Source organism: Musca autumnalis, unplaced genomic scaffold, assembly GCF_047663935.1.
Source record: "Musca autumnalis isolate F117 unplaced genomic scaffold, ASM4766393v1 scaffold_2, whole genome shotgun sequence".
NCBI classification, from domain to species: domain Eukaryota; kingdom Metazoa; phylum Arthropoda; class Insecta; order Diptera; family Muscidae; genus Musca; species Musca autumnalis.
This window is the reverse complement of record NW_027411755.1, coordinates 33281310-33303480: the sequence shown is the minus strand read 5'-3', so window position 1 is coordinate 33303480 and position 22171 is coordinate 33281310. Positions and strand designations below refer to the sequence as shown.

Genomic DNA, 22171 nt, shown 5'->3' with positions numbered 1-22171 from the left:
GCAAGTAACATGTGGATATTGGTGTAAACATAGAAAACGAAAACTCCTAAAAATATTAACATTTACGAAATATATGCCTATCAAAAAGAGTGGCATAGTTAATTTCATATGTAAAGTACATTTTAAAGTGGCGAAGTTTGCAAACAGAGACCCTAATTGGTAGAAAAACAAATAAATTGTTTTCGAAGTTGAGTCATTTGACTAGCCCCAGTCTGGCTTGAGTCAGATGACTAGCCCCAAATCGATTCGTGCGACATCTGGTTGAGAATGAAAAATGAGAGCGTTCGTAGTCTCTACTTAATTAGTCTATGGTGTAAATTGCACCATTTAATTCAAAATTAATTAATATTATATTTTGATAGTCATTAAAGTCGTAAAAATTTTCAGATGATGTCGTGATTATAAAATTCTATTTGATTATAAAATTCTGCAATGTTTTATAAGGCACACAGCCATTTGATGATAATTTGTGTGTGCCTCACAAATTATCATCAAATGGCTATGTGCCTTATAAAATATTGCAGAATTTTATAATCAAATGGCAGTGTGCCTATGCGAAGATATATCATAAAAAGTTCAATCTACAGAACAGAATTATTTAAACAGTTACACACGCCTACGGGCTTAAAAAGAAAAAAAAAATAACATGGCGTCTTGCTAAACGTTCGTGTATTAAATGGCCATGTGCCACAAAAAATTATCATCAAATGGCTGTGTGCCTTATAAAATATTGAACAAATTTATAATCATATATATAATCATATTGATCAATGCGATGATATATCATAAAAAAGTTCAATCTTATTTAAACATTGACACAAGCCTACGGGCTTAAAAAAGAAAAAAAAATTAAATGGCGTCTTGTTAAATAGTCATTTAACAAACACGTGTTTACAAAGGAATAATCCTTAACCTCTACGTTTTCTTCGCAGAAGAAGAACTCGTAAACATCAAATGGCAGTACGCCTAAAAAAGTTTTACTGAAATTAACAATATTGAAATTAATAAATGAAATAAAGTCCTTTCGGATCAATTGAAAAATCTAGACAAAATCTACACAAAGTACTGGGGTTTGAACGTGGTACCATAGGGTCGGATACGTGAACCAAAAAGGAGAAAGAGGGGCGCTTAATGCGAAAAAAATATGTATTCATGTTTCTCATCACTGCCAACACTTGCAATAAGGTAACAAAATTTTCTTATTTCAATAATAACATAAAGGTTCCACCGAGATTTGAACTCGGATCGCTGGATTCAGAGTCCAGAGTGCTAACCATTACACCATGGAACCACGTGATGACCTTGTGAAGTTGCGACAATAATAAAATGTGCGCTTAGAATGTTTAAGCCGTGTTTTTGGTTTTTTAATGATCTACCCTTTGCAAAGAGGGTGAGTTGGCAGCCAAAAAGTGGTCAATTTGTGGCAACTCGCGGCTAGAGGAAAATGTAGGAAAATTTTTCCTTCAAGTAAACTGCTTTGTAAATTCTAAAGCAGGTAGAATCTACAAAGCAGTTTACCAAACATACCCAGAAAACGAGTGGAAACACATTTTGTGTGCATTAATCAACCCCATAGGCCGTGTGCCTTCGTACGTATTCAGGTAGCGTATTTAGTCGTTGCTTTGTTTGGTATCCATGCCTGGTTTAAAACAGTTATGGGCAAACAATCACAGCATCGCTTCTATGGTGACCATTAATTTTTCAATTTTAGGCAACAAAATAGCGCCAGCATTACATATCTCTATACCAACGGACAAACGTTCGTGTTTAGCCAAATTCATGCTTTAGAATATAATGCGCATTTATCATCCCTTTAAATTGTAACATGTGCCTCTTTCTTAAAAAGAATCAATTCAGGTTCTACCGAGATTTGAACTCGGATCGCTGGATTCAGAGTCCAGAGTGCTAACCATTACACCATAGAACCAGTTGTTCGCCCCATCCAAAAAATGTTAAGATTAAAATGATTAATAATGACCGGAAGCTACCAAACATTTTAAAAATAAACCGCAATTTGGGGTTAGAGACTTCCTGGTTCAATGCGCCACCATCGAAGTTATGAGTTTAATAATTTTTGTGTTGTTTATTTTTGATGTCATATTTTCAGTATAAGTCGTTAAATTTAATAAAAAAAACACATTTATTTGCAGGTTCTACCGAGATTTGAACTCGGATCGCTGGATTCAAAGTCCAGAGTGCTAACCATTACACCATAGAACCATATGGCAACCCTACTCCATTGATATGTTTTAAAATTTTTCATTTTTTGGAATGACGAAATTTTTTAAAAAAATCGCCAAACAATCAACTGATAATTAATTTTCTACATTTTCGACTCCTTAAACATTATTAATTATGCAGAGTAATTAGGCCCAACAAATGCTAAAATAAGTAAAATTTGAGATAAGTAAAATAAAGAAAATTTGAAATAATACCTTTTTATAAACATACAATTTAATCGAACATAAATTCGAGTTTTGAATGGAGGAAATTTTTATTAGAAGGTATTATATCTATGTAACCCCTTTCTTGCCTATGTTGGATATATGACTTCGGCACTTATCCTGGATATTGTCCATTTTTGGGAGGTGAAAAATTCAAAATATTTTTAAAGCGAAAAGGTTCTCCCATAAGGTTCTATGGTGTAATGGTTAGCACTCTGGACTTTGAATCCAGCGATCCGAGTTCAAATCTCGGTAGAACCTTGAAACAGGTCTTACAGTAAAGATCTTATTTTCAATAGAAAATGCAGTTACATGCAATGTATGCTACAATGGTTTTAAAAGGGCAATTAATTCCAACCTTACATCCAATGACGACACCCTTCTTTCCTTGACAACTTACCCAGATCCAATAATATATTTGTGAAATCCTTCCTATATTGTAAAATGGCACATCCCCTTACATGAAAGAAATCTTAAAAAACGGTACAAATTTATAAAACTGCTTGACATGTTTCTATTTAAAAAATATTGAATAGAAGATTTTGCTGTAAAAAATTTTTGTTGGTTCTCAAAATATTTCTATGTATATTTTTTGAAATTGCTGCTTAAGAAGGACTATCGACTTATTTAAAAAAAATCTATGTAAAATCCCACTATCTCTTTAACATGCAATAAAATCTCCCATTTTTTTTCTTAAAATGTTGCTCAGGAAATGCACTCATTTGATTTTCAAAATGTTGCTGTAAAAACACCTACGATTTTTCCATAAAATGTTGATGTAGGAACATTTGTCGGTAGCTCAAAAAATGAGTTGAAGAATCGCACTTCAGAAGTATTTTATTCGAAAAGTACTAAAAATTATAAAAACACATTTTGCATTTAGGTTAACATTTATGATTTTAATGATATTTGAACCCGATACGCTGGATTCAAAGTCCAGCTGCTGTTGAAAGACCCACGATATATTCTCAAATGTAGCAATAAAAAGACCGATAATTGATTCTCAATCATCTTAATAACTGATTCTTTTAATGATACTATAGAACGATGCACTATATATTCTTACATTTTAGGTATGGAAAGATTATCAAATGCTTGTTCTCAAATCTACTATTTTTTTTTTAATTTTTTTCCTTTATAAATTATGATATAGATGGATCCGCATTTAATTGTTAAAATGCTACTATAGAAAGGTTCAAATGTTGTTAAATTGATAAGACTCACGATTAATTCTGAAAAATTTCCTCTAGAATTATCCACGTTTTAAACTTGTCAAAATGTTGTCACTCAAGAAACGGTGCGACTGGCCCCGAAATATAGAAGCGTCTACGATTGATTCTCATAATCATGTGTAAAAATCTCTCGATTGACTCTATAGTAAAACTCGCATGTTTGATTCTGAATTTTTGCTTTTGAAAGATTCACGATTGTCCTATAGCAATATTTTGGTTAATCTTTCAAAAACAACAATTCAGAATCAAACGTGAGTCTTTCTAAAGAAACAATCGAGAGATTTTTGAACATGATTATGTATAAGAATCTATCGTCTATAGCAAAATGAGATATACCAAATATTAAGGATACAGTCAACTACAAAAATTTACCTAAGATTTCAATAAACAACTTTCTAGAACATAAAAAGATTCTAGGAACGGTCCTCCAAGCTGAAATTCACAAAAAATTAAATTATTTTGGACGTTTCCTCCACCTCAGGTCTAGAAATAACATATTGTTCAAAACTCAAGGAAATTTGAAAAGTTGGTTATTTACGGACCTGAACAGGAAAGAATGATCTAAGGGGTCGATCATCGTTAACAATTATCGTTGAGTGGCGTTGCCAGTTGTCAAAATTGATCCACGTATGGCAACTCTCAACTGAAGTTGCGAATCTCAGTTGACGAAGCGGCTGTTTTTCAGCAACCACCAATTTTCAGTTGCAGTGAACATTTTCGAAGAAACAAGAAGTAAAATAGAAGGAAAAATAAACATTTTGTTAACAATTATTGATTCTTTGCATCATTAATTAATTTTGTGTATCAATATGGTGAAAATAACGACAAAGCAGCAATATTAATTGATAAACTGAGTGAAAATCCAAACTTAGCCCGAGGAGTTCGGGAGTTTTGGTGAAACCAAAGCCACAGCGGATGAAGCGTGGAGGTCCATTTCGGACAGTTTAAACAGCCATGAACCTTCAACACGAACACCTGAAGAGTGGCAGAGTCTGGATTCACTTTAAAGCAAAGTTGAAAAAGAAAATGCCTCTAAATAAAATAAACTTCAACGACACTGGTGGTGGTCCATCACAATAAGTGAATTTATCGCCTTTGGAGCGGACTGCAGCAAATCTTTTGCAAATGAATTTGGTGACAAATACAGTAGGTTCAGTTTAAGTACAAATGACGAATATCCTCCATCTATATAGCCAACTACACCAGGGAATTTCGTTTTTGAATTTTTTTATTTTGCCTTTTTTCCTCCTCTGTCAACTTCGAAACGAACCAATTTTGGCACAATTTGTCCTCTATCAAGTGGACAACTTCCTTCAATACACTCGACAATGTAGATTGAGCCATGCAATTGTTGAAATCATTGCCATGGGACTTTTGAAAACTTCCGTCCTCCAAGAATCGCAACGCTGCGCACACTTTTAAAAGTGGGGGTATTCCTGTTGATATGTAACTTTCTTTGAAGTCATCCTTTAACGCTTCCACAACGTAAACTACGGTATCCTTTGGCAATCCAAAATACGCCTTAAACCTGTAATAATTTACTGATTATACAGATCTTTCCACATGATCATCAGCTTACAGTGCAGATGGCAATTCCATTGGATTCGACTTGTCCCTCAAATTTCTTCTAATAGATGCAATGTCCTGTGCATTTTCTTCATCATCAAAAAATAATTCCACCGAACTTATAATTTTTTGGGACAGCAAATAAAACTTGACGATCCGAAGATTCAATGGGCAGGTTATATTCCAATCTTGGGTTCCCAGCAAAATGTTCGATGCCAAAGATGACATTCAATCATGGGTGCAAGTGATCTAGCATGTCATCTTTTTAGCATCTTCATCGATGAATTTTATATGAGCGTGGACCCCAAAAGATGACGTTCTTTTCTGGATCCTAAGCATGTCATTTTAACCAATGCGTTGATATGTCATTTCCACCAATGCTTTGGCATGTCATTTCCACCAATGATTTGACATGTCATTTTCACCAATGCTTTGACACGTCATTTTCACCCATGCTATGACATGTCATTTTAACCAATGCTTTGGCATGTCATTTTCACCAACCCCTTGGCATGAAATTTTCATGTCTTGTTTGGAAAATGGAAATGCTGTACTGAAATATGGTTTTCATGAAAAACAAAACTCTTTATTAATTCAATCGAATTCATGAAATAGCTACAATTAATTTATCAGTTTAGTTTTTCAAAAGTTCACATCCAAAATTGCAATGTAATCACCACCGCTGCAACGCAAAAGATTACTTCCTCCGTTCTCCGCAACTGATATTCTTTCATCTTACAAAAGGTCTTTTCAATTATCTTCCCATCACCAGTTCAGATTTCAACATGGACTCCAAATGCACTCCTTTAAGTATTTTTATTTCGTAAATTACTTTTATTTTATAATTTTGTTATTTTATAACAACATTTTGGTAATTTATACTCTTTTGTTTAGTGACGGAAATATGTAGGGATCTACAACCCGGCTTGCTTTAGGGATCTATAAGAACAAAATGTAACGAACGGGGAGGAGAGACTTTTTATGGAAAATACCATTTATGCTTAATTAATTTATTTTTAATTGTTTCTTTCCAACGTAGTTTCTTCTTTATTTTCAGATTCTTGTTCCTTTTCGTTTCGGACTTTTGTTTTCAAATTCCAAGAAGCGAGATTTGATTGATTTCATTCTATGTCAGATTTAGAACAGACGAGGGAACTTTTAGCTCGATGGTTGGGACTTCATATAATACCAATTGTTTAGAAGTTTTAGTTGTTTGATATGCAGGAAATGTAAGACAACATCACGACGACATTTCTAACAACTTTGGTCTGTTCCAGAAACTGCAAGAATCTACTTATTTTTACTACGATAACAATTTTTCCTTTATGTTATCGGAAAAAATAGTAAAAATTAGTAGATTTTTGCAGTACTGGAACATACCAAAATGAAAATAAACAGGTGTGTAAATAAAAACACAAACATCATCTCTATTGGATCGATGGAATGGGTACAAATGCTGATGAAAAGATCGGATCTTTCACGACTTCCTTTGCATTGGTTCAAATCCTAATGAAAAGATCGGATCTTTCACGACTTCCTTTGAACCAATGCAAAAGATGCCATGAAATCACGTCATCGCAAAGAACCCCTTCCGTCAAATTTTGCTGGGTTGTTTTCCAAATTTGCTCGAAAACTCAGCTAAAATATTAAAATATTGTCCAGAATACACAAAAGAGTTATCCAAAGCGCAATTATTTTTAAACTGTTTTTTTTTTTGGCGAATAGAGGTCACAAGTTTGAAAAAACACTGATCGATAACATGTTTATCGACCACCCAGTTGAGTTGACATTAATGGTACAAAATTTCGTCTCAGTCGCGCAGACAACTGACAACGCAACTCAAGTTTAGTGGCAATACAAGATAGACCCATAAAATAATCGAATTTTGAGCACGAAGAACCGCCCCTAGAATCTTTTTATATTTAAAAAGTATAAAAATCTAATATTTTCAAGAGGTTTTCACATTCAAGAACCGGTCATAGACATTTTGTATGTTCCAGAAAGTTGTTTGCTGATATCTTTGCTACATTATTGTGGTCCATTGTTTTCTTGAATTTTGGAGGAGGAGGAATTGAATTTTTGGAGGATAATAGAGGATAACAATCGCATTTGATTTGCTATTTTGGCCATTAAGAACCGTTTCTACAGTGTTCGTATGTTCTAGAAAGTTGTTTACTAAGATTTAAGGTACATTTTTCTAGTTGGGTGTTTGCTTCAATATTGATCGGTTTGAAATCTGTAGACTAAAGTCCGAGAAAAAAATAGAGGGGAAATTTGACTTTGATGATTTTGACCTTGAAGGTGAGGTTGAATGGATTGTAAGCGTTCACAATTATTATTCTTTAAGACGAGAGCTACAACTTTTCCGCTACGAGTAAACCCAAATTCTTGGCTGTTTAGAAGATATGTGCCTGATAAAATTATCCCTTTTGACATCAAGGCCTCAGGTCTTTTGGGGCCCATAACCGCGAAAGTTGATGTGATAGGGAAAAACGCCGGGACACGTGTCTTCTTATTATTGGTCTTCTATTACTCTGTGGTATCAGAATATGGTTAATAGACCATGACTCAAAAAAATACATTGTTATACTAGGTCAAGTAAGAAGCATATCCGTTGAAAGTCTTCCGGAGCTACTTTTATCTTTCCAATGATTTCCGGTTGTGTGTTATGTAAATTAACTACATTGTAGATGTTAATTACCAGCATATGTGTACCTGCATCGTAATATAATTTTCGATATCAAATCCAGTAAAAATTTAATTTACAACCTTTACTTAACTTTATTAAAAAGATTTCCGATATATATTTCAATTTTTTTATAAACTTTTTAATTTCAAAATTTTGATGAAAATTCAACAAACAACCGGTTCTATGGTGTAATGGTTAGCACTCTGGACTTTGAATCCAGCGATCCGAGTTCAAATCTCGGTAGAACCTTGAAACAGGAGTTACAGTAACACGATTTATTTTTCAGAGAAAAAAAGCGCTTCAAAATTCATGTCAAATGGCGAAATGGGAATCGCAGGCGCAAAGCTTAACAATATAACAGCCCATGCTCATGCCTTTAATTTAAATTAGGTCTCCCCATCAGGGATGGAAAATTCAGTACAATAGTACTTTTTCAGTACCATTTCACTATAAAAAGTACCGAAGTACCCCCACTTCCAACTCAGTACCATTTCACATACTCCAGTCTCCACGTTGACAAATTTTATGTTAAACTAAAAATGCAAAATTCGCAAGTAGCTTCCTATATTTTATATATGCAAATTGCTAGAAAATTTTGATGTTTTTACTTTCATATTAGAAATATACCAAAATATGAACATATACTGATCATTTTCTTCGTGGAGCTCTTCCAACCATTAAGTATCCGAAATATCATGTTACAGTCAGTCACTACAGTAGACTAATCATTTAAAAAAATGTACATTGAGCGGTACCAACCTGCAATACCTCTTCTATGGGTGTTATTTTAGTGCGGGTAAACTATTGATAGTGTGACTATGTGGCTTGATTACTGACGTAAAACAAAGTTTACATTGGCCACCAAAACATTTTTTGGTATATCTGTCGCGAATTATATAAAACATTATTTGTTTAAATTTCTTTTAAACATATGTACTTTACGACAGCGATTAAACAATGTTCGGGCTATTGATAGCTTTCCTGCTCTAGGCTGTATTAAAACGTACACTATACCCACAATTCTCAATAGGAATGTTTTATACCCATATCGACTTAAAAATAACTAATTTCATTCATTTGGATGGGACAATGAGGCTAAAACCTTTAAAATACGGATAATCGGATGTGGGCTAATTTTATGGTGGCTATATTAGAACGTGGACCGCGCAGACAAATTTCTGGGGGAGAGTTTTATAGCCTCAACGAAGACTAAATAACAAATTTAAACAAAATACCGAAAATCGGGAAGCACAGTGGTATGGCTACATCAAAATGTGGACCAATAGAACCAATTTTCAATACCAAACATCCTAGGAGTAAATGAAACTTCTGTACCAAAATAAAAAGCTCTATTTTAAATATGACGAGCTGTATCTTGATTTCAACAGACGGACGGACAGGGTTATATACTTAATAGAGTCTCCGACGATGTGTTACAAACGGAATGACAAAGTTAATTATACCGTATGTACGATTTTTCAATATTCTTCAGATTTCATAGATATAAATAAGAATTTGTTGTTGTTTTTTACTGAAATTTTTTTAATTTTTTCTTAAAAAATAATAAAAATGTACCTTTTCAATGAAAAAAAAAACATTTTAGTACTATTTGAAATTTTTAATTGTCCATCCCTGCTCCCCATACACGTGTGTTCATCTCTGCTATAAAATCAAACGAATACCGGAAGGAGAAGATCTCTCTCTCTAATAGCAATGTCCTGAAAACGGTTTGAGTTTCAAATGTTCATCTGTTCGCTCCTACTTTAATTCCTTTATTTTTAGTGGGATTTTTCCATTGAAATAACTAAGTAAACCAGGATTTTCATTTCAAAGTTTTTCCTTTGGTTGAGTTAGGGTCATAAGGTCAATTAATTCAAAAATCATTTGTGATGGAAATTGGTTCGCCCTGGTTCTATGGTGTAATGGTTAGCACTCTGGACTTTGAATCCAGCGATCCGAGTTCAAATCTCGGTAGAACCTTAGGAAAACAATGCGAAAATATTTTTTTCTTTAAATTATAAAAATTTTAAGTCATTTAACATTTAAGATTTACATGAAAGACACAATCGGTATAGGTAAACAACCATTAAAAATTTTTTGATCTGAATTCAAATCTCGGTAGAACATTGAAACAGGAATAACAGTACGAATATTATTCGGAATTTAGTTTAGTATTAATGTTTTTATTTTTAACTTAAATAAATTTTAACTCATTCAAAATTGTAGATTTAGATGTTAGATTAAATTATTTATTTTTTGTCAAATGGCAAAGTGGACCTCTCATCTGCGTAGCATAATAACATCAACAGAATGCCGCAAAATCTCTTTCTTCAAAAATATTCTGAAATCGGTTTTGATTTTCACTTGTTGAAGAGTTTGCTCCTAATCCAATTTATGTATTTTGTAAAGTAGAATTGTAAGGGAATATTCAAACGGTAAACTACAATATACATAAGTAACTGAACTTATAGTTCTTATTTAAAACTATTATCTATTTACTATTATCACTCTTTGGTTCAGAAAAGGTCATAAGGTCAAGTAATTCAAAACTCCTTGGTGATCGAAATAAGTTCGTTTACTGGTTCTATGGTGTAATGGTTAGCACTCTGGACTTTGAATCCAGCGATCCGAGTTCAAATCTCGGTAGAACCTGGAAACTGATTTAAACAGTTGTCATATATTTTCATTTGTTGAAAAGGATTATGCCTCGTAAAAAAACCTTCAACTTTTCCTTTAAGGAAAAAATGTCCGTAGTACATTGTCGAAATTGACAAAAAATTGTGTCTTTTATTTACCGTATTCCCGTCTCAATGTTCGTATCTGATGACCTTTTTAAGGTTATTTGAGCTGCAACACATTTTCACCTAAAAAATCAACATTTCCTAGTCTTTAAAAAAATCCCCAATCTCTCTTTTGAAAGATATCAAAAGTATTTTGTTCGAAAGATACTAAATAGCATAAAAAAGAACATTTTGCATGTAGGTTAACATTTAAGGTTCTACCGAGATTTGAACTCGGATCGCTGGATTCAAAGTCCAGAGTGCTAACCATTACACCATAAAACCGTGTGAGTTCACATGGTCTCAATGGCTTTAATAATTATTTTGTTTTAAATTTTGACCTTTCTGAAGACCTTTTTAAGGTCATGTGAAGAAGTTTGATTAACAATAGATCTCAATATAATTAAATTGATGATCTGCAAAATCTTTGAACAAATTTAGAAATTTAACGATTTTTTTGACCATAAAGGCTTTCTATTACTGTATGAAATAAATAAACATGTTTATATTTTTCAAACTAGGTTCCACAACCACCACTAATGAATGGCTTTGATTCCCTTCCTACTCATACGACCATCGACAGCATGATTTACACTCTATAAATATCTTGTGCCTTACTGCAGTGATACAACTATAAAATCATTACAACAAGAGCCATCATAACCTGATTCACCATAACAACTCAAAGACGAATAACTAACTGGTGGTTGTTTCACTTGAGTTGTGTCTGTACAGTGTACACTCTTCAATGGCATGCGAGCCACTTCGCAATCAAAAAACAATGGATTTTATTAAAAATCAAAGCTAAATAAAATATATTAAACTGTAAACCTGTTTCAAGGTTCTACCGAGATTTGAACTCGGATCGCTGGATTCAAAGTCCAGAGTGCTAACCATTACACCATAGAACCGGTTATTAGTTAAATTTTCACCAAAATTTTGCAATTGGTGAAAAAAGTTTCGCAATATTTTTTGAAATTTTAAAGTAAAAAATTAAAATTGTTCCAAATAGAATTAAATAAAAAGTATAAATTGTGTTCCTGCTTCAAGGTTCTAAGAGGATTTGAACCCGAAATCCTTAATTGATACGAAAGTTATTTGTTATCAAATATCTCCAATGTAAATAATTCACATATATATTTTCCAATAATTGTGCTAAGGGAACGTAAAATAAAGAAGAAGAGTGTTGTAAGCAGTAATATAATAGGAATTTAAATTCGCGAAAATTTCAATTGATCAACATATTTCAAATTTATATATATATAACTGGGAAAAAGATTTGAGAATTAGACATTAAACACTATATTATTAATTTTTATTTATAATACTTACTTATAATATTAATTTATAATAATTATTTCAAACAATTCCAAGTATTGGACAAACTTATGTCCAAAGAAGCCCACATAGAAAATTTTCCCTTTGGATTTCAATGTAAAATTTCAAAATAAAACTATTTAAAATCCAAAATACAACAGAGTATTTATTCATTGCAAGTTCCACTGTAGAATGTTGAAAATTTCTTAGTTAAAAAAATGATCGAGTTTCCCTTTCTACATCCGGTTCTATGGTGTAATGGTTAGCACTCTGGACTTTGAATCCAGCGATCCGAGTTCAAATCTCGGTAGAACCTGGAAACTGATTTAAACAGTTGTCATATATTTTCATTTGTGGAAAAGGATTATTATTCCTCGTAAAAGGACCTTCAACTTTTCCTTTCAGGAAAAATGTCGGTAGTACTTTGTCGAAATTGACAATTAAATAAATAATATCTTTTATTTCCCGTATTCCCGTTTCAATGTTCATATCTGATGACCTTTTTAAGGTTATTTGAGCTGCAACACATTTTCACCTTAAAAATCAAAATTTCCTAGTCTTTAAAAAATCCCAAATCTCTTTTGAAAGATAACAAAATTATTTTGTTCGAAAGATACTAAATAGCGTAAAAAAGAAAATTTTGCATGTAGGTTAACATTTAAGGTGTAGTATAACAAAGTAGCGTAAATACAATGTCACACAATGCCAACAAGAATATTTAATAAATGAAAGAATATTTTCATAACAAACCACCAACGACGAATTTTGCTAACGCCGCACTTGATTCCATATGAACGCCAAGCCGTTCATAATGTAAACGTGCTGCTGTTGTTGTTATTCTCTGGCCATTGCACTGTTTTGGTTTTCGACTGTTGTGACACATATTTCTCCCCTCTTCTCGTTTCTCTCTTAGTTTGTAAGACTCAGCATGTAAGAAGCATTCTGTATGTCAAATAGAGTAAGAATAAATGTCAACCATATGTTTAAGCGGGAATTCTTCGACCTGCTGACTATGAAGAAATTATGTCTAAATTCGATGGAATTCCCAATATTCAATCAATTATTCAACAACAAACAATAAAGAAGCAACGGGCTCTAGCTAGCCCTGAATAAAAGTTCAAAGTTGTATTCCTGTTGGTTATAAAGGTTCTACCGAGATTTGAACTCGGATCGCTGGATTCAAAGTCCAGAGTGCTAACCATTACACCATAGAACCGGGCGAGTTCAGATGGTTTCAAATGCTTTCATGATTATTATTATTTTTTAAATTTTGACCTTTCTGATGACCTTTTTAAGGTCGTGTGAAGACTAGACTTTGAATCCAGCGATCCAAGTTCAAATCTCGGTAGAACCTTTACTTTTTATATTGCTCCAATTTGTATGGTAGAGATTTATTTAAGTTCGTACAGTAATATGAGGTTGGGTCAAGCTATAAAAATGAATATTTGCAACAAATTTGAATATTGTTAAATTTTTATGTATATTCAACTTTGTAAAAAACAGTTGTGAAACTATGGACTTATTAAGAAACACTTATTCGAAGGTTCTACCGAGATTTGAACTCGGATCGCTGGATTCAAAGTCCAGAGTGCTAACCATTACACCATAGAACCGTGCGAATGATCCAAAATTGTTTAATTTTTCATATGAATTATTGAAATGTGAAAAAAAATTCGGAATTAGTTTCGTACATTTCACACGGCGCGTCTTAACTAATTTTAAATGGAAGGTGCTTACACCTGGGAAGTTTTTGCAGATTCTGAAACTACAATGCTCATAGATGAGAACTATCAAGAAACAAAAAAAAATCGCCGGAGGGATTTTCAAATAAATCGCGATTTAAGTTCACATTTTTAGGGGTTCTTTAGGTGTTCACGATTTTGCTTGAAAACCGCTTGTCCTATGAAAATTGGCCTAAAGAAAATGTTGTAGCTGTGAAAATTCTCCACAAGATCGACCTTTATGATATTTTCGTAGGTTTTACCGTTTTTGAGATATAGAAGTTCAAATTGAGATAATGCACTGACTGTATCGCCTGCTTATAAAACAATGTCATTTCTGCAATTTCCCAAATTAAACTTATATATCTTGAAAATGGTACAACCTAGGAAAAAATAAATCCAATCTTGTAGAGAATTTTCACAGCTTCAACATTTTCTTTAGTCTCATTTTGATATGAATTGCGGTTTCCAAGCAAAATCTTGAAGACTTAAGACAAAAACCTAAAATTTTGAACTGAACCTCTATATCTCAAAAATGGTAAAACATACGAAAAAAACTAAAGGTTAGTCTTGTAGAGAATTTTCACAGCTACAACATTTTCTTTAGACTCATTTCGATACGACTTACGGTTTCCAAGCAAAATCGTGAAAACCTAAAAATTGTGAATTTTGATCGCGATTTATTTAAAAATCCTTCCGGCGATTTTTTCTGTTTCTTTTATTTTTCTTATCTATGAACATTGCTGTTTCAGAATCCGCGAAATCTTCCCATGTGTAAGCGTTTTTCATTAAAAGTTAGTTAAGGCGCACTGAGCATGATATTGTTTTATAAGGAGGCAATACAGTCAGTGCATTGTCCCAATTTGAACTTCTATATCTCAAAAACGGTAAAACCTACGAAAATATCATAATGGCCAATCTTGTGGAGAATTTTCACGGCTACAACATTTTCTTTAAGCTCATTTACATAGGACAGGCGGTTTCCAAGCAAAATCGTGAAAACCTAAAGAACCCCTAAAAATGTGAACTTAAATCGCGATTTATTTGAAAATCCCTCCGGCGATTTTTTTTGTTTCTTGATATTTCTCATCTATGAGCATTGTAGTTTCAGAATCTGCAAAAACTTCCCAGGTGTAAGCACCTTTCATTTAAATTTGGTTAAGGCACACCGTGTTCATTTAAAACCTTGCAACTTACTTGGTTTGAAAGATATCGGAAGTATTTTGTCAAAATGTACAACTGTAGAAAAGTAATTTTTATTTATTGTATTTCTGTTTCAAAGTTCTATTGAAATTTGTACTAGGATTGCTAGATTCAAAATCTATAGAATAGGCTATTTTAGTAACTAGAAGACGAAGATATGTATGAAAATCAGGGAATAATGGTACTATCTGTATTCGCTGAATTACCACAAGCAACATTAATCCTCTGTGAAAAGAAATATTTATACGATCATCGTAAAACACTACCCTGTGGGGACGAAAATTCCAATTGTCGCAATTTAAGTAGTCCAGAACTAGTTCTAATCAGTACTAGTACAAATATTGGCCCTAAGTAATGCGAAGGGAACCAATTGTCACCTTTTTATACCCAAGTAAACGAGAAGGCGTCAGTTGCGACTTAATTAACTTAACTTAAACGACGAGTTGTATAAATAATTCACATTTAAATTTTCTTCATAACTTTAATATAAATGAAGCATCCAATAACAGAAGCTAGTGTTGATGGAATGAATATCTTCGTTCATATTATTCATATTGTTCTGGTATAAAAAAGGAATACGTCGGAAATACGCAAATCGCCCTCTTCTTCTCTCTACCCGCTAGCAATTCCAATTTCGCAATTTAAATAGTCCTAAACTAGAGGTAAGTGGTACTAGTTCACAATTGACCCATAAGTAATGCGAAGGGAACCAATTAACACCTATATATCCCCAAGTAAACGACGAAGCGTCAGTTGTGTGACTATTTCCCACCACTTTTTTTATAAATAAACTGGTATATGACTGTAAACCTGGAACTAGTACAATACCATCTACAGGTAATGCATAGAGTGTCAATTGGTTACCTCCTATGACATCCCCATGTTAAAGTTTACAGTTGATTGCACTGTGAGGGGTCAGAAGTGGAACTAGTTACTGTAACGCTGAGAATCGACGAGTTTCCGATGCCGAACTAGCCCATCACCCAAGCGGGTACTAGATGAAGTAAGTAAAAGAGAAATAGGTAAATCAAAGGAGAAGCTAAAATAATACTACGAAAAATTATGGAGCGTGTGGGAAATTTGCAACAAGAGTAAAAATACTTTTCAGGTCTACTCTACCATACAAACATGGTTCGAAAAGAATCATGGAGAATTGAGCTTTTTTTCCTAAAACAAGTTTTTAGTGGAATTTTGGCACCCAGTTTTACAGATACCAAATAAAAGACAATGTAATATGTGACATTTGTTGCGAGAATGAAGATAATGTGGAAACAACATAGACTTATCAAATGAACTCAGTGGGAGAGCAGAAGAAACGCATACAGCGTATGGACCCAACAAGACGTGACTATCCAAAAAATAATTAACCAGTTCCTAAAGTATGTTTTAAATGCTTTGAGACGGTTAAATGTCCTGGCATACCTTGTGGCTATACCCCAGGACTAATTCCGCAACAGAATACTAGTATCCGAAATTGAAGAGGGCGTACAAAAATATCGAATAACAGAAGGTGTAACACAAGAAAGCTCTCTTTATTACAAGTCCCAGAGTTGTAGAAAAGATAAATATTCAAGTTAGAGACTGTACAATAACAACAGCGGAAAGCCTTCAATACCTCAGTGTTATGATAGACAATCGCCTGCCTTTTAAGGATCATTTAGATTACGTAAATCAAAAGGCCGGACAAATGTGTAAAGCGTACTTGTACCTAAGGAGAAAAATACTAGCAGTAGTTATTAAAAATATTATTCTCTACGCAGCCCCAATATGGGCACAATCCGTGAAGTACGCCACATACTATGCAAAGATTGGTTTATTATATGTTATCGCTGCTATGATACCTATAGATATCTTAGCAAGAGTCATGTCATGTTCAAATCATGAAGCACGGAAACCTATATAGATCCTAATGTCGCAAAGAGACGGAGCATTACAGAATGGCGACGAAATACTTGCTACAGTTACACAGGTATGGTGGATCAGAGTAAAGAGCTTATTTTAGCGTGTTAAGGTCTCGCACTCCTAGCTAACGCAAGTTTTCCAGGGTCTTTTGATTGTTTTTTCCCCGACCAAAAAACCAAAAAATACTCCTGAGACCTACTGTGGAATTTTAACATTCTTAATCACATTGTAGTTTTCATCCATGTAGTTTTCAAATTGTTTCCATGTTTGCAATTTTTTTCAATTCTGCCGCTGAGGTATTCCTTCTACTCAATTTTATTATCCCTGAATTTGTAATAGCATTATATCACCTTTCGACTGCTAGAAAATCGACTATGTTAGAAGTTGTATTTCCAACTGTAGGGGTTTCCGGCGCTTCAACGAACAAAAACTATCCATTAAACTCGTAGCATTGAAATTGTTTGGACTCATCCTACCAATACACAGAAAAAATATTTCAAGAATTTTTACATATTTTCGTTCGTTTTCACACTGTACAGGTACATCACATAAGATACATGTGCAGTTTCTTATATCCATCCGAAAGCCACTATTTTTTCAAAATATGTAAGATTTCCATGAGATGCAAAATAACTTTCGTATTTTTCCCTACTTTGCTCTCATATTTCCTCTCTGGTTTGGTAAATGCTCTCAACTTTGTTCTCGTCTTCTTTTGAATGGTCTCATCGTCAACAACATCAACTACTCTATCAACATCAACTACAAATCACAACCCTGCAAACATGTCTCAAAATTGTGGAAGTTTGTATCTTAGATTAATCTTCAGTGATTCCCAACGGCGATCTTTGGACGATTGTTTACATTTTTTTATTTTTCATATGATCACCCTAGAGAATAACAGGATACTCTTCTGGAAGAGCAACAGATGATTGTCACTGACATTTTTGATTTGGTTGTATATAATTCTCATATACACTTTCGACAGAACTTTGATATAAATAGGTCTGTACGATAACTTTCCCAGCAATAATTACTCATCAAGTTCCATCAGTGTATTTTACTCTCTCATGCAACAAAAATTGCAGAAAGTCATCGAACAACCTTTTTCAAAAACTTGCAAGAAAGTCAGCTGTTTCCGAATATGTATTAAAATTGTTGTTGTTTCTTTTGATATTTTAAAACAAATAAAACAAAAACATAAATTTTAAAATTGCATTTTACTTATTTAAAGCAATAATCATAACCACAACGCTGTAGAATCTAAAAAAATACTTACAATTTTGCGGGACAAATTTTCCCTGCAAAAATTTGCAAGTTCTCAGTCACAAAACTCTCCAAAAGTCTCTCCCAACTTGCTCTCTTTTGCTGGATAATTTTGTTATCGAACAGCATTCAGTAACAATTTTTACGAATTTGTACAAATTGTTGGGTTATCGTACAGACCTAATGTCATGCGTAATATTATGAAAATTGACAAACACAACGCATGTAGGTTTTGGCGAGTTAAACTAGAAAGACAACAAAGTGAATGAGGAAGCAGTATAACTAGCCACCAACAAGGAATAATTACAAATCATAACAAGGCAGAAAAGAAAACAAAAGGGGGTAAGAAAACTCAAAGACAACGCAGAAGATCTTTAGGTGCGCTCTTCTGGGATTGAATTGATCTTCTCCGCGAATCCCAGAATATCGTTAAGCGATTCAACGTTTAAAAAAATGTTTGCAGGGCAACGTCTAATATCTCAACATAGTGCTGATAGACTCAACATGTACGTACATATGAGCTTTGTTCCTTTACTTTTTTAATGGTAAGGGTGGTAAAAGAGAAAAGTGTCAAAATTGCTCTCTCATGAACATTTTTACCAGAAAAGTAAAGGAACGGAAAAATGGTAGATCTGGCAGCAATGTCAAAAAGAAACATAAAAATATCAATTTTCGTCTTTTATTTCACAGTTTTTAATTTAGTTTTGTCAGCGTGCGACTTTTTCTTCTTTTGTGAAATAATCGTCAAACAAAAGTCGAAAAATCAGTTCTGCCATTTTTTACCTGCAGAAATTTTGCTGGTGACCTGTGGTAGAAGAGAACGCCATTTTCGATCTCTCTCCACTCTCACTCTCTTAAAAATTGCTTCCAGTTTTGCCACTTTTCGGGGTTAAGGAACGTTTTGCAGGTTAAAAATGGTAACAAATGGTAACCTTAGGTAAGTAAAGGAACACAGCTATGGTTCATATTCTGCTATGCTCACAAGACGATAACAACTACAGTGAAAATCATAAGAAGAAACGGTAAGTTACAATAACACTATGCAACACTGAAAATGCAAACAACTTCTAGTATGCATTTTTTGAAAGTACATATTTAGACTACAAAAACCCTAGTAGGGTTTTGTCCTGTCAGATCTTGCTCGGATTTTATGGCCTCATCTAAGCCGGGCTAAAACTACAGTTTTTTGCATTTATCGGACCTTTATCTCAGAAACGAATAGGAATTTGGCCTTGTTGTCCTTGGCAATATTGAAGCCCTAAACTAGTTGAACTTTTCTTTTGAACAGACTATATAAGAAAAACTCCATCTAGGGCATCAAAATCTATAAAATATAGAGAAATTTTAAATAATTGCTTAAATTCTGGCCAGTATCGGCTAAATTATTGGGAGTTGAACCAACCTTTTGCAAAAATCTTCCAAATAAAGTTCTCAACAAGTCTTTAGAACATTCTGAAACTCTAAAATGCTTACTTCATGTTGTTTCAGCGGTATTTTGCATTATATATTTTTCAACACATACAGTTAGACAAGAAATGTATTGCAAAAACCAAAATTGTAGAAAATTTCATATTAATTGTTCGTTTATGGCAACAAATTATGTAACAACTATACGGTTTTTGTGCAAATTTCTTGCTATAGGTCCTTACAACAATATTCCGTCAAAATAAGCAAAGGTTATTTGGGATTTATAACAAATACGGCCAAAAATAAGAATTGACTACTTTTTGGGGGTGACAATAAAAGTATTGCAAAAATTACCAAATCGATGGTTTCTTCGAGAATTACGAAAGGTGTGTTCCTTAATGACTTGTCTATCCACTTTGGACATTCATTTGGAGCATTAATGAGCTTAGTTAAACCAAAAATTAAGACTCGGTATGTTCCACTCTAAGGATATTGTTTCCCCAATTTTTAGTAAATCTTGATCCTTCGTTGGAGGATGTTTTTGGAGTTTTTTGTTAAATTGGACATAACAATTTTATGAGAGTTGATATCAGGATGTTGGCCCGATGTATTTAAGAGTTTTGTGGTGTTATATTACATCGGCAATTTACACAAATAAGATTAACATGTCATGATCTGGTCTTTGGAATGGTGGTAGTTGACTTTGTTTGAGCTTCCGGGATCGATTTTTCTGACTTTCAGACTAATGACTATTAAATATTTCTTAATGATGTCAGTGGGGATGTCTCCCAATCATTATTATATCCTTGACCCCAATTTCGCATACTATTTTCCATGGTAAAAAATATAGTACCAAATATTCGGTATTCCAGCTTCTCCAGTAGCGGTTTAATTTCCATATTTGATGGGTTTTATTGGATTTGGCGCAATTTTTTGGATTTATTATGATAGCAGAGGATAGTATCTATCCACTTAGTAAAAATTAAATCATATCAATACCATTGACAGACGAAATAGTGCTCTGTCGTAGGACGTTTCAAAATACTACACTGGTGTCAATTTTTTCCATATACTTTCCAGAGGTATTTCGATGTTCTCAAAGCCAAAATCGGATTTTTTTTTTCATTGTTCCATTATCCTACAATACATATTGAGTCAAATATTCATTCTTTGCATACTTGCCTGTGGCCGACTCGTCATTGTTTATTGTTAATATGGTCCCATGCGTTTTTTACCTGTCTGAAGACCCTCCATGACGGCATTTTTTATCACTGAACTTTATTACATTCAATACTGTTAGTCTATTATTAGCCGCAAAAGTCATAAAAATGCATAATGACCGCAAAAAATTGCAAAAATTTTATAGTTTTATGGTACTGATTTTCCCATTGCAATACTTTTATTGTCACCCCCCAAGTAGTAGTCAATTCTTATTTTTGACCGTATTTGTTATAAATCGCAAATAACCGTTGCATATTTTGACGGAATATTGTTGTAAGGACCTATAGCAAGAGATTTGCACAAAAAGCCGTATAGTGTTTCCATAATTTGTTGCCATAAACGAATAATTAATATGAAATTTTCTACAATTTTGGTTTTTGCAATACATTTCTTGCCTAACTGTATTTCAAACACGGTTCACACCAACAGTTTATTCTCGCATTTCGGATTTCACTACATTATTGACATTTTTATTAAATCGTCGTTGACAAATGTACTGAAAACAATGGGATAGAGGCATTTTACAACAATGACATGTTTACAACAATGACATGTTGTGTATTACATTCCAGGGAATATTTTTCCAAAAGAAAATATTCAGAAAAAATTAACGGTTTTGGAGATACGGTGCGAAATTTATAAAAATTGTGGAATTTTTGCATATATTTTGAAATTTGAGGCAATAAATGTAGTTTTTCGAGTTAATTATTATTTTTATTTTATTTTTGTCCTTATCTACAAGTTTGCTTCAGAGGTCAGAAGAAGATTCGCATTGGTTTCAGAGATATAGCCCTGAATTTCTTTAAAAACTCAATATTTAACCATGTTTAGATGGGGTCATAAAATCCGAGCTGGATCTGACACAACAAAACCCAACTAGGGTTTCTTGTCGTTTGGGTCTGCACTTTCAAAAAATCCTCAGTTCGAAATGTTGCACAGTGTAATTACAAAATACAAGAATTAATAAAAAGTAGCAAAATTTTCCTCTGGTTTGGTTGGTGGTGTTGTGTGTGGTGATTATTAGTCAATAAAAACAAAACAACTCGCCAAAAATTTTTTTCAATCTCTCAGAAGAAACCATTATTTCTTGCTTTATGAAAGACGTTCATTAAATGCAGAAATTTGAACCGTGGCAAGACTTTATGCACACTAATTTTTTTCTGTGTAGTTATATTAAGCCCACCTACTATATACATCTATTTATGTCACACTGACATAAAAACCAAAATGGATTCACTAATTAGAATACATTTCACACACCATTATTTCTAATATTTTTTTCATTCCACCAACATTCATTTGGGGGAAATTATTTACATGGCCCTACTACCGCTCATTTCCTGAGTTTTTCCTTGAAGTTATTTCCTTAATTCATTAAAAGTACGCTTCATAGACAACCTCGACACGTTTAAGGATACACAAAAAT

The 22171-nt window shown here is 33.3% G+C and overlaps 12 non-coding genes across 12 annotated transcripts; 5 read left to right on the top strand and 7 right to left on the bottom strand.

Annotated features, from left to right (window-relative positions):
- Positions 1-1219: 1219 nt before the first annotated feature.
- Positions 1220-1291, bottom strand: TRNAQ-CUG (transfer RNA glutamine (anticodon CUG)). The gene has a single exon. It is a non-coding gene; the product is annotated as a tRNA-Gln (tRNA).
- Positions 1292-1855: 564 nt separating this feature from the next.
- On the bottom strand, positions 1856-1927 carry TRNAQ-CUG (transfer RNA glutamine (anticodon CUG)). The gene has a single exon. It is a non-coding gene; the product is annotated as a tRNA-Gln (tRNA).
- A 221-nt stretch (positions 1928-2148) lies between these two features.
- TRNAQ-UUG (transfer RNA glutamine (anticodon UUG)) lies at positions 2149-2220 on the bottom strand. The gene has a single exon. It is a non-coding gene; the product is annotated as a tRNA-Gln (tRNA).
- A 413-nt stretch (positions 2221-2633) lies between these two features.
- TRNAQ-UUG (transfer RNA glutamine (anticodon UUG)) lies at positions 2634-2705 on the top strand. Its single transcript has one exon. It is a non-coding gene; the product is annotated as a tRNA-Gln (tRNA).
- Positions 2706-8108: 5403 nt separating this feature from the next.
- TRNAQ-UUG (transfer RNA glutamine (anticodon UUG)) lies at positions 8109-8180 on the top strand. Its single transcript has one exon. It is a non-coding gene; the product is annotated as a tRNA-Gln (tRNA).
- Positions 8181-9839: 1659 nt separating this feature from the next.
- TRNAQ-UUG (transfer RNA glutamine (anticodon UUG)) lies at positions 9840-9911 on the top strand. The gene has a single exon. It is a non-coding gene; the product is annotated as a tRNA-Gln (tRNA).
- Positions 9912-10511: 600 nt separating this feature from the next.
- On the top strand, positions 10512-10583 carry TRNAQ-UUG (transfer RNA glutamine (anticodon UUG)). Its single transcript has one exon. It is a non-coding gene; the product is annotated as a tRNA-Gln (tRNA).
- Positions 10584-10924: 341 nt separating this feature from the next.
- Positions 10925-10996, bottom strand: TRNAQ-UUG (transfer RNA glutamine (anticodon UUG)). The gene has a single exon. It is a non-coding gene; the product is annotated as a tRNA-Gln (tRNA).
- A 554-nt stretch (positions 10997-11550) lies between these two features.
- On the bottom strand, positions 11551-11622 carry TRNAQ-UUG (transfer RNA glutamine (anticodon UUG)). The gene has a single exon. It is a non-coding gene; the product is annotated as a tRNA-Gln (tRNA).
- Positions 11623-12272: 650 nt separating this feature from the next.
- On the top strand, positions 12273-12344 carry TRNAQ-UUG (transfer RNA glutamine (anticodon UUG)). Its single transcript has one exon. It is a non-coding gene; the product is annotated as a tRNA-Gln (tRNA).
- Positions 12345-13172: 828 nt separating this feature from the next.
- On the bottom strand, positions 13173-13244 carry TRNAQ-UUG (transfer RNA glutamine (anticodon UUG)). Its single transcript has one exon. It is a non-coding gene; the product is annotated as a tRNA-Gln (tRNA).
- A 325-nt stretch (positions 13245-13569) lies between these two features.
- On the bottom strand, positions 13570-13641 carry TRNAQ-UUG (transfer RNA glutamine (anticodon UUG)). Its single transcript has one exon. It is a non-coding gene; the product is annotated as a tRNA-Gln (tRNA).
- Between the last annotated feature and the right edge of the window lie 8530 nt (positions 13642-22171).